Source organism: Myotis brandtii, unplaced genomic scaffold (genome assembly GCF_000412655.1).
Source record: "Myotis brandtii unplaced genomic scaffold, ASM41265v1 scaffold1076, whole genome shotgun sequence".
Taxonomy (NCBI): domain Eukaryota; kingdom Metazoa; phylum Chordata; class Mammalia; order Chiroptera; family Vespertilionidae; genus Myotis; species Myotis brandtii.
This window is the reverse complement of record NW_005353663.1, coordinates 1523410-1535726: the sequence shown is the minus strand read 5'-3', so window position 1 is coordinate 1535726 and position 12317 is coordinate 1523410. Positions and strand designations below refer to the sequence as shown.

The window sequence follows — 12317 nt, the reverse complement described above, 5'->3', positions numbered from 1 at the left end:
AATTTATCTGAAAAATAAAAAAGTCGATATTAAGAAAAAAATTGTAAATGGAAGATTATAAGAGAGGGTTTCGCGTGCCAGCAAAAGTTACTGGTGTGCCATGTTTGGCACGCGTGCCAGGGGTTGCCCACCCCTGCCCTAAACTCATCTCTGGTTGGCTTACATATTTCTCACTGCTAGAGAAAGGACTTATATGTCGAAAGGACACAGTAGATAGCTTGCACAAGCAGGAAATGAAGGCTCAGGTGGAATTGTCAACTTTCTGGCCAAGTGTTGAAGGTTTGTCCCAGCACACAGAGCTCTGTCAACAAAATCAGGGAAGTATTGATTCCAAGAATTTAAGGAAATTTCTGTCCAGTTATTAGTATACTACTAAGTTAATGAAGTAGAGGCGTCAGTGGCATACATAACAAAGAATACAGACATCACAAAAATAGTTTTAAAAGTCACTAAACAAAAACCAGTAACAATGATGTGGGGAAAGGGACTGTAATTTCTGGAGTTGCAATATTATATTTAAAATGTTCAGTTTTCAAGAAAAGATATACAGAAGCAAAGTCTGGCTCATATACAGAGGGAAAAAAGCAATCAATAGAAACTTATGAGGAGACCCATACTTTGTATTTATTCAACAATGACATTAAATAAGCTGTTTTAAATATGTTCTGAGAACCAAAGGAAACCATGTCTAAAGAGCTAAAAGAAAGTCTGAGAACAGTGTCTCACCAACTAAAGAATATCAATGATGAGATAGAAATGATAATGAGACAAAAAGAAGCAGCAGCTGAAAAATACAGTAAGTGAAACAAAAATTAACAGAAGGGCTCAACAGCAGACTTGTGAAGGCAAAAGAATAATAAGGTGAACCTACATTTAGGTCAATTAAGATGATCCAGTCTGAGGAACAAAAAAACCCCTAAAATGAACAGATTCACAAAGACTTGTGGGATACCACCAAGTGTGCCAACATAGGCATAATGAGAGTCTCATATGATGCCACATTTCCACTCATAGCTGTATACCTTAAGAGAATTGTTCAAGGGTCAACTGTACATAAATGGAGTTATTCAGCCATATAAAGGATAGAAGTATTGATATATACATTGGCAATGAATGAACTTTGAAAACATGTTCAAACAATAACTTGAACATGAATATTCATGGTAACATTATTCATAATAGCTAAAAGAGGAAACAAGCACCCAACATATGATTGAATAAACAAAAGTAAATATAGTTGCTTCTTGAACAGCACGGGTTTGAATTGCATGGATCCACTTAATATGCAGATCCTTTTAATGAATACCTATATTTTTTATTTGTAGTTGGGAGTCTGTGGATGTGGAGGGCCGACTGCATTGATCTATGTATGCCATTTTATATAGAGGACCTGTGAATTTTGGTATCCATGGAGAAGAAGGGATTCTGGAACTAATTTTTTTTTTGGATTGATGAATGTGTGCTGGAATTGGATGGTGGTGTTGGCTCAGTTTTCTCAGTATACAAAACCCCACTGAATTGTGCACTTTAAAATGTGAATATTATGGTATATGAATTGTATCTCAATTTAAAAAAATAATAAAGTTATCTGGGTTTGTGCTTTCTCCCTCCTTTTTTCTATGTAGTACTTCATTTGAAATGCAATTTTGGTCATATGTTTCTGATGGTATATAATTTTAAGTATTTGTCCTTCTTTCTTGCTAATTTGATTATTTTTTTCTTTATGTATGTAAATCATTAACGTTTTCCACAAGTCAAAGCCACACAACGCGCTAATCTCAGAGAATTGGCAACTCCCTACTTTCCACCTCATCCCCATACATTCCCTTTAGATAATCAATCTCATTAGTCCCTGGTGTATCTTTGCTGTGTTCACTTGCACAAATGCACACATGTATGTACATTTTGTTATTTCCTTTTTTTAATTCAAAATTTAGCATTCCCTAGATGCTTTTATGAACTTTGCTTTTTTCATTAAAAATATATCCTGGAAATCACTGCAAATCTGTTCATTAAAATCTTCATTTAAAACAAAACAAACTTTATAGTATTTCATTTGGGTAATCAATTTATTCAACCATACATCAATGTATGGGTATATAGATTATTTTTCATATTTTACATTTACAATGTTGCAAAGAAAATATGAAAAACATGCATTTTCATATTGTGGGTATGTTCCTAGAGCTAAGAATGTTATGTCGGAAGGTAAATGCATTTTTAAAATTGCCAAATTTTTCTGCATGAAGGTTGTACCAATTTGTATTTCTACCAGAAGTGGATGAGAGAGGCTTGTTTCCTCACAACCTCTCCAACAGAGTTTGGTGTTTTTACATTTTTATTTTCACCAGTTGGATGAGTGAAATATAGTTTTACTATGTACTTTTCTTACTATGGGTACAGTTGAATACTTTTTAATTTTAAGTTTGAGTCAATTTTTGTGAATTTATTGTCTTGCCCTTTTTTTCATTGGTGAGGAGTTATTTTGTTTTGTTTTGTTTTGGGTTTTTGTTAATCCTCACCCAAGGATATTTTTTCCATTGCTTTTCAGAGAGAGTGGAAGGGACTGAGGAGGAAAGGCAGAAACAGAGAAACATTGATGTGAGAGAGACACATCGATTGATTGCCTACCACACGCACTCTGACCAGGGGCGGGGAGCAAGCCCATAACCCAGGTAACATGCTCTTGACGAATCAAACCCACTACTCTTCAGTGTGCAGGCTGATGCTCTAACAACTGAGCTGCACCAGCCAGGGCAAGTGAGTTATTTTTTGTTTTTGTGTTTTCCCCCTGATTTTTAAGATTTATTTTTATATTAAAATAAATACTAGCCTTTTATCTGTTAAATGTATTACAAATATTTTTTCCAAATTTGTCAGTTGTCTTAGATTTCCTTTTTATCATGCTTGTCTGCCACTTACTAATATGTAGTTAGATATATCATTTCTCTTTTCATTTTCTTCTATTTCATTTTTGCATATGGATTTGGAATCATAGTTAGAAAATCTTCCTCTACTATTGTTTGCCTTTTACTTTATCTGATATCAGTGTTGCTGCTCCTGCTTTCTTAGTGTTGCCATTTCCCTGGAATACCTTTGACTATCCTTTTATTTTTAGCCTTTCTGTTTTATGCATGTCTCTTGAATAGAGCATACTATATAGTTGGATCTTTATGAAAGTTGAAAATCTTTCCTTTTGATAAGCACATTAAACCCTTCCACAATTGTTGATAACATGAATATGCTTGCTTTCAATTATCAGATTTATGCTGTAATAATTCATTGTTTCTATTTATAATGTGCTTGCTATGTTTTATATTTAAAAGAAATTCCTAAATTTGGTATTTAGGGAGGTTAACATTTTTGTTCTAGTAGTTATCTGTGTTTACACCTTGTTTAGTGCCCTTAGTTCCTTATTTCTTTTATCTATAATTTGTATTGTCAATTTTTAATAACATTTCTTAAATTTTACTTATCTAAATCACAGTTAATGAGTTTATTCTACTTTCCTTGTTTCATCTCCATTCTCCTCCCATTTTTAGATGCATTGTTTTTATTTTATTGGAACATACAACACAAGGCATAGAGCACTGTTACATAACATTATATGCCCGGTGCACGAATTTGTATACCAGTGGGGTCCCTAGGCCTGGTCTGCAGGACCGGGCGGAAACTGGCTCTCAGACATCCCCTAGGGGTCCTGGATTGCGAGAGGGCACAGGCCAGGGGAGGGACCCCACTGGTGCACAATCAGGGCCGGGAGGGACATGGGAGGTTGGCCAGCCAGGGAGGGACCACGGGAGGTCTCCAGTCCCAATCAGCTGAACCCCAACAGCAAGCTAACCTACCAGTCTGAGCGTCTGCCCCCTGGTGGTCAGTGCACGTCATAGGGAGCCGTTGAGCGGCCTTGGCATATCACTAGCATATTACGCTTTGATTGGTTGAACAGACGATCAGATAACTGGACACTTAGCATATTAGGCTTTTATTATATAGGATTATATAGGATTGTTCCCCTTAGTTTTAATCTTATTTTTGCAATTAAGTTATATTAAAACTAAATTGCTAAAGTTTTCCCACTCTTTTTTGTTTGGATGAAGTTCAGTTTCTAGTAAATTCCTCTGAAAAGAACCATGGGAAGAATTCTTTGAGCCCTTGATCTTTAAAATACTTTTCATGGTTTTTATACTTAGACTGTGAGTAGATTTTAGGATTATGGCTTTCTCAATGCTCCTACCCCTCTTCTTTGTGGCAGCTAAACTCTTCACTGTATGTTTGGTGAATCTTGCTTGGACTGTTTCTTGCCCCTTCCCAAGTCTGGCTGCAGGATGGCCTCCTGACTCTTCCCACGGGTAGAGTGTATTTCCTTTTACCCATGCTACAGTGAGTCTTTACTTGTGTCCTGATTGACAGTATCTGATGATCTTACAGTAGCTTAAGGCTTTTTCCTCAGCAGGAAAGAAGGATCCTGGTAGGTATTTCCTCCCTGCTGCAACAGCAGCCTTTTCTTTCACCATCAAGGACAGTTTAATCTTTGCTCTGCCCCCGTCTTCTAAGTGCTCTCTGTAGTAGGCCCATGGAACTCCCATGCCCTGAAGAGTTCTTGACATCCCTAAATAATTCTGTAGTTCCACTAGTACTTTTTATAGGTTTATGTTTACCTTTCTTAACCATCTGGAATATACCCCTGTGTATCCTGGCAGAGATTGGCAAACTGCTTAATCAAGTCAATTAGTACACAAGTAATCAACATCTCTCTTAAAGTTAGGTTGGGGTCTTGTGACTTAAGAATTGCTTGACTGGAATATGGGTGAAAACTTTATAAAACATTTCCAGGTCTGGCCCATAAAATCCTCTTCTATCCTCCACTCTTCTTTTATCCCTCAGATGGATGTGGGTTCCTAGGAAGACATTAGAAGACCCTATTTTTAAAATGAAGAAACAGCCATCAGTCTGGGAACCTAAGTGACTGAGAATCATGGTCATCAACCCTTTCCTCCACTTAAGCCAATTGGATTTGTTATTTAAAAAAAACACACAAAAAACACCCCACTGTGCCCTGACCGATTTGGCTCAGTGGATAGAGTGTCGGCCTGCGGACTGAAAGGTCCCAGGTTCAATTCCAGTCAAGTGCATGTAGCTTGGTTGTGGGCACATCCCCAGTGGGGGGTGTGCAGGAGGCAGCTGATCAATGTTTCTCTCTCATCGATGTTTCTAACTCTCTATCCCTCTCCCTTCCTCTCTGTAAAAAATCAATATATATTTAACATATATATTTAAAAAAACAAACAAAAGCACTGTTAAATCAGAAAATTGGGGATTTTTTTAAAACAGGACAGGTATCATTACTCTGACGCAGAAGTTGTTGCTACAAGAATTCCATTATTAAAAAAATCCAAGACACATGGCATTAGTCCAACAGACAGTCAAGATAAAAGCTAATATCCAGGGTGAGAAAACAAACTTTGTGTCATGTAGTGACAAAATGATTGTTCAATGGTCATTTGCAATTAGAATATGGATCACATGTCTAGGGAACCCTTTGCTCTAGGGAATGAGGTTAGAAAATGGAATGTTGGTAATGAATGTTGATTGTTATTACCTACATTTATCAAGGTGATAGAAAAAAAAAAGATATGGGATGTGGCGATAATTTGTTACTTTGACAGCATGAAAAAACAAAATGTAAAATGATGGAAAAGCATCTAGTCCCAGATGATAGTAGATATACACAAAGGTCCATGAAGACTTCTGGCTCCACCATTACACACCTGAGTAAAGGTGTGGTATTTCCTCCTAAACATGATGGTATGGGGCAAAGGAAGAGAAAAATAAGACAGGCTTGAGATTTGCATTTAAGAAAGAACTTTGGGAAATGCTACTAGCATATGTAACTGAATAGAGAGAACTTTCCCTCAAAAAACAATAATCTGCCTATTTGTAATGGCAATGAAATTGCAAGCCTGCACTTCAGCAGCCTAAAGATGCTCTGTCATTAAAGGTATTTGGGGGCTCCCAAACTTGCTCAGGGAAGTTTACGAAAACTATAAAGGACCCCAAGGAAGGCACAGTCCCCATCATTTATTTTGAATGTGACAATGGACAAAAGAGAACCTGCATAAGGGTAAATCCAGGGCTGGGAAGAACATTTAAATAAGTAGTTTCTTCCACCTAGCAAAGTTCAAATTAAGGAGATGTCCCCACTGCTATATCATAGGGACCTCAAAATGCCTGCCAGATCGACCAGTGCCTCTGTGTGTCTCCTGTACTTCTTCAACATAGTAGGTTGGGCCAGGTGGCAGTAGAGAGATTTCTATAACTTGTGTGTTTAGTGCAAGTGTCACTGAACCTTAATGGGCCATATTCAGAACTGACAGAAAAAAAAACCATGCGTCATTCAGAGCTCTTGGACTTGGAGCTGGTTGCAATAACTAGGTAGAATTTTAGATTGTCTCACTTGGGGAAAGAGGAAATGTGCTCTAGATTTGGTAGGATACTTAGTAACCAGAAGGGCATACTGCATTAAAAACTCTCTAAGAAAAAAAAATATATATATATATATTCATACTTTTCTTTTCCTTAGGTAACTGGCTAAATTACATTCCCCAGCCTCCTTAAAGGTAGGCAAATGCTAGCCAATGGAATATGGGTAAAGATGATTACATGATTTTCACCTGTCCCACAAAACTTTCCTAGCATTCTCCCATATTTCTTTCCTTGTTTTCCAGCTAAATGTTGACATCTTGGGCAACCTTGCAAGAGAGATTTTGAAGATGGTGACATTTCTATAAACCATGGTTACATTGAGAAGATCCCCCAACCCTATACAACCACCTATTGAACTTTACATGAGCAAGAAATCAGTGAGTACTTGATTAAGTGACAGATTTAGGGTTTTTATCTGTTTCTGCAGCTAGGGTTATTTTAATACATGCATGCTATGTGGTGAGGATCTAACTATTCTATGTTTTTCTAAATGAATATTGTTCTAATGCTATTTCTGAGTAGTTGGGTTATCCTTTCTCTACTGATTTGAAATGTCACCGTATAATCACGAAGTGCTTCTATGCTCTTTCTCTTTTTCACTTATCCATTTCTCTGATCCAGTGTTAATTTTAAATTATTATAGCCTTGTATTTTCTTTAGATACTTAATAGTTTGTTTCACTCTTATCTTTTTTTTTTCTTCTCAAAGTTTTCTTGGATATTTTTATTTCTTTTCTTTTTACAAAGAAATTTTAAATATAACTTTTACATTTTATTTAACTATAGCTTTTAAATTTTATTTAAATATATATTGGGATATTAATTTTTTTTTAGCTTTAACTGTAATTTGAGACTTTTCTTTTCAAGGGGAATGTATTTGTGTGTCACATACTTAGAAAAACAGTCATTTAAAGAACCAGGTTTGGGAAACACCCTTTTCTGGGAGAGTCCCAGGCCCATTGCAAAGATGCACAAAGGCCCTGACTTCTCCTGGGAAGGAGCCTGTTTTGCTCAGAGTTTCACAAACTGATTTGACCTGGGAACCCTTTCCCTGAGGAACACTCACTAAGTTACCACTGAACCAGTGTCCTTCAGGAGGGGAACAATGATTGGTTGAATATAGAATCCCTTAAATCTGATGCTCAGAGAGGACAACCAAAAACTTGTGGGAGAAAACTTTCTACTTCCCATTGTTTCCATTTAGGCCCCCTAGGAAGCTCAGTTGGTTAGAGCAGCGGATCTCAACCTGTGGGTCGCGACCCCTTTGGAGGGTAAACAACCCTTTCACAGGGGTCGCCTAAGACCATCGGAAAACACATATATAATTACATATTGTTTTTGTGATTAATCACTATGCTTTAATTATGTTCAATTTGTAACAATGAAATTGGGGGTCACCACAACATGAGGAACTGTATTAAAGGGTCGCGGCATTAGGAAGGTTGAGAACCACTGAGCTAGAGGGTCTCAGATAACCACAGAAAGGGCCCAGGGTCAGGCAGGTCAAAGAGAAGCAGACCCAGGAGTGACCAAGGGTTTAGGACAGTGATGGCGAACCTTTTGAGCTCGGCGTGTCAGCATTTTGAAAAACCCTAAATTAACTCTGGTGCTGTGTCACATATAGAAATTTTTTGATATTTGCAACCATAGTAAAACAACGACTTATATTTTTGATATTTATTTTATATATTTAAATGCCATTTAACAAAGAAAAATCAACCAAAAAAATGAGTTCGCGTGTCACCTCTGACACGCATGTCATAGGTTCGCCATCACTGGTTTAGGATGTCAACTTAGGGCATCACCAGAGTGAGAAGCTCTTGTAATCTCAAGCTGTTTTAAAAGAGGTCATGCCAGAGGGAAGAAGGTGACTCTTCTACTACTCTCCCATTTCCAGAATTGGCCCTGTTCTAGACATCATGCCTGGAGAAGGGCAAGCAGGGTGGAGAGAGGTCAGGAACCCATGTTATAAGCAAGAAGATTTGAAAGAAATCAGTGGATTAGGATAAGATCTTTGCCTTCAACCTCTACAAGCTGTCATGGCAAAGGGAGTGGATGTGTTTGGAGTGGGCTGAGGGGTAGGTTTGGGAACAAGGAGTAGGGGATGTGGGGTAATAGACTGTCCTTCTAATGGTGCCAGGTGAAGGCATACACTTCTGCCTCTGGAAGCAGCAAGCAGGGGCTATGCTTTCTTAGGCAGCTTCAGGGAAGGGGGTGGACTTGGGACCCCAGAAGGAGAGAGAACCCAACCTTGGGGGTAGAAGGGCCTGGCTCTGTCTCTTCTCAGCTGTGTGACGCCAGGGAATCATTGAACCACTGCAAGCCTTAGTCACCCTGGCTGTAAAGTGTCAGAACTCCTTCCTCACAGCTTTTGGTGAGGATTAATGTTGTGGAAACACCTCACTCTGATGCCTGGAACATAGTAGGTGTTCAAAAATGTTATCAGTTATTGTAACTGTTACTGCTGCCATTAATACTGTCATCTCATTACCAGTACTGTTATTGTTGCCACCATGATTACTGTTGTTACGGCTCTCTGATATCACTACCGCAACTACCATTACTAGTGGTGCTATTACCATGACTACTTCTGCCACTATTGCCCACACTATTACCACCATTGCTGCTGCTCCGATCGTTAGCATTCAGCGTCTGCCTCTGTTACTTTTGCTTCTACTACTGGTACTTTGGAAGTTGTAGGAGCCAAGTTTAAATTCTGGCCCTATCCTTTACAAACCATGTGGCTTTTGGCAAATTATTTAATCTGTGGCTCATCTGTAAAATGGGTGTAATCAAAATTGTGACCAACAATAAGATTATTGTGGGGATTAAAGGTGTTAATAACTATAAAGCACTTAGGAGAGTGCTTGGTTCCTGGTAAGCTCTGGCTAAATTTAAGTAAGTAAGTACCTCTACCAGTGTTACACTTCTCTTCTTGCTGCTATATTCTCACTGGTATTTAACAATGGGAGTATAGCAATTACTGTTATTACTTCAGCTGCTGTTGTTACTTTCTGGTCACTCATTGTGTTCAGCACCACTTCTGCTACTTCCTGGGCTTGAGGCCTGCCGTGCCCCCTGGGACCTGGTCACTGGAGCCCAGGCTGAGTGGCAGGATAAGAAGTGATGCGTTGGACTTAGCCGGTTTGGCTCAGTGGATAGAGCATCGGCCTGTAGACTGAAGGGCCCCGAATTCAATTCCGGTCAAGGGCATGTACCTTGGTTGCAGGCTCCTCCTTGGCCTAGGCCCTGGTCAGGGCTCATGCAGGAGGCAACCAATTGATGTGTTTCTCTCACATGGATATTTCTCTCTTAAATTTCCCTTAGAAATTATTTATTACTGGGAATGTATTTGTACTTCAAACATGTTCTCTTTATTGTTCTCTAATTGCATAAAATGATGGGTCTGCTTCCATGAATAGGCCTGACTTATAGAATTGCAGAAGAAATAGTATGTACAGGCAGCGGTTCTCAATCTGTGGGTCGCGACCCCTTTGGCGGTCGAACGACCCTTTCACAGGGGTCGCCTAAGACCATCCTGCATATCAGATATTTACATTACAATTCATAACAGTAGCAACATTACAGTTATGAAGTAGCAACGAAAATAATTTTATGGTTGGGACACAACATGAGGAACTGTATTTAAAGGGCCAGAAGGTTGAGAACCATGTACAGGAATATGTTTAATAGCCTAAGTATGACATCATCCTGCTGAAATTAAGTAGCCTTAAGTCAGATACTGGAATGTTGTTTGTTCTTTGAACATGTGTTTCTCTTCAAGAGAGAACTTGTTTTGAAAGAAAGTCATTCTCCATGTTGTTTTCAGGATAAAATTAAAAGGATGTTTTTCAGTAAAAACAGCCAAAATTTAGAGGGTCATTGAAGGGAAGAAGGTTATTTGTATTTATTTTTAAACTAAACATGGTGTGAATACTCAGTGTTTAGTTTAGGCCTCTCTGTTGTGGACAGAAGTTCATCGTTTTCACATGTACTAACAACAACCAACTTAGCTCATACCTGAAATAGGTGTGAACTACTTTTGAATTTTTATTTTTATCATAGGTGATAAAGGAGAGATTTTCAGGTCCATCAAATTTTTAAAGATTTTTAAGCACTATAATTGCATTATTAATGCCTAGAATTTACTTTCTTTAGTGCTTGAATTTGTTCTCTACTTTGATATCTGCAAGGCTCTGTCCCTAAGTTTCACAGGTCTCTGTGCAAATGTCATCTTATTTGGGAGAGCTTCTTTGACTGCCCTTAGAAAAACATTAAGTGGTTACAGTTGCTTTCTCCTTGCTTGATTTTTCTTCTATGACATTCATCATCTGACACATATATTTATATGGGTGTCAGTCTCCCTATCTGGAATATGTTTTGTGAGTGCACAGACTTTGTTTTTGTTTTTTGTTTTTTTGCTTGTTTGTTTTCTGCCATGCCCCAAACATGAACAGTGCTCAGTAATAGTAGGTGCTCAGTTAAATATTTACTTTTTGAATACATATTCTATTGATATTTGAATAAATATTGTTATTTTTAATAAATAATCATGGATATATACAAGGTTTTTTTCCCTTCAGTTTATTGATGATTCCTATAGTTGAATAGCTGCAGATACCAGTTAGGAGCAATTAGAATAATCCAGGTGAGGGTTGGGATGGCTCAGACTTGGTTAGTAACAGTACAGAATGAGAATGGGAGAGAAGGTCATGTTTTCCTCTAGGAAAAAAATGAGAATAATTGAAATAAGAAGCAGTGTGATTAGTGGGCAGCATTAGGAGCCCACTTGAAGTGTGTTGTCATTAGTTTAAAGCAGTGGTTCTCAACCTTCCTAATGCCACGACCCTTTAATACAGTTCCTCATGTTGTGGTGACCCCCAACCATAAAATTATTTTCGTTGCTACTTGATAACTATAATTTTGCTACTGTTATGAATCTTAATGTAAATATCTGATCTGCAGGATATATTTTCATTGTTACAAATTGAACATAATTAAAGCATAGTGATTAATCACAAAAACAATATGTAATTATATATGTGTTTTCCAATGGTCTTAGGCGACCCCTGTGAAAGGGTCCTTCGACCCACAGGTTGAGAACCACTGGTTTAGAGTGAGCCCAATCAACCTAGCCATTTGTATTTTCATTTCTATGACCTGTTTTTTTACTATTTTTTTTTTTAGGCTCTTAATCTTTTTGTTATTGGTTCTTAGGAGCTCTTCATATTTTAGAGAAATAAGCCTTTTACTTATTATGATTTGCAAAGAATGTCCATTTTGTCATTAGTCTTTTGACTTTGTTTCCCAACAGAATATTTTATTTTATTCATGTTATAAATGATATTTGATCTTTAACCTTCTAACTGCTTACTGTTGCTATATATGAAGCTCTTAACTTCTGTATACTGACAGTTTTCTCAACCACCTGATAAAACTTTTAATAATTACTCCATTGTTTCTCTTGCATTTTTGCAAGTTCTGAATTTCATCATTTTAAGAATATGATCATTTTACCTGCACCTAATATAAAAATTCTTAGCTTATTGGATTGGCTAGTAACTCTAGTACAACATTGTATAATAGCACTAAAAGTGGACCTCCTTATCCTTTCTTGGCATTAATGGGAATGCTTTTAGTCTTTCCCCGTATGCATGAAATTGACTTTTAGACTTAGTTAGATATGTTTTATGTTGTTAAATTTATTCTTCTTGGAGAAACCAAGATGGTGGCATAGGTAAACACCGGAAATTGCTGCCTCCCACAACAACTTCAAAAATACAATGAAAAGACAAAACGGACATCATCCAGAACTACAGGAAGGCTGGCTGA

At 37.7% G+C, this 12317-nt stretch overlaps 1 long non-coding RNA gene across 1 annotated transcript in view; it reads left to right on the top strand.

The window, feature by feature from the left end:
* The first annotated feature begins 2557 nt into the window (after positions 1 to 2557).
* LOC102253033 overlaps positions 2558 to 12317 on the top strand; it is a 44499-nt gene continuing 34739 nt past the window's right edge. Inside the window, exons 1-3 of the long non-coding RNA XR_313039.2 lie at positions 2558 to 2675; positions 6584 to 6620; positions 6729 to 6863. This is a non-coding gene — a long non-coding RNA (uncharacterized LOC102253033). The remainder of the gene's footprint in view (positions 2676 to 6583; positions 6621 to 6728; positions 6864 to 12317) is intronic.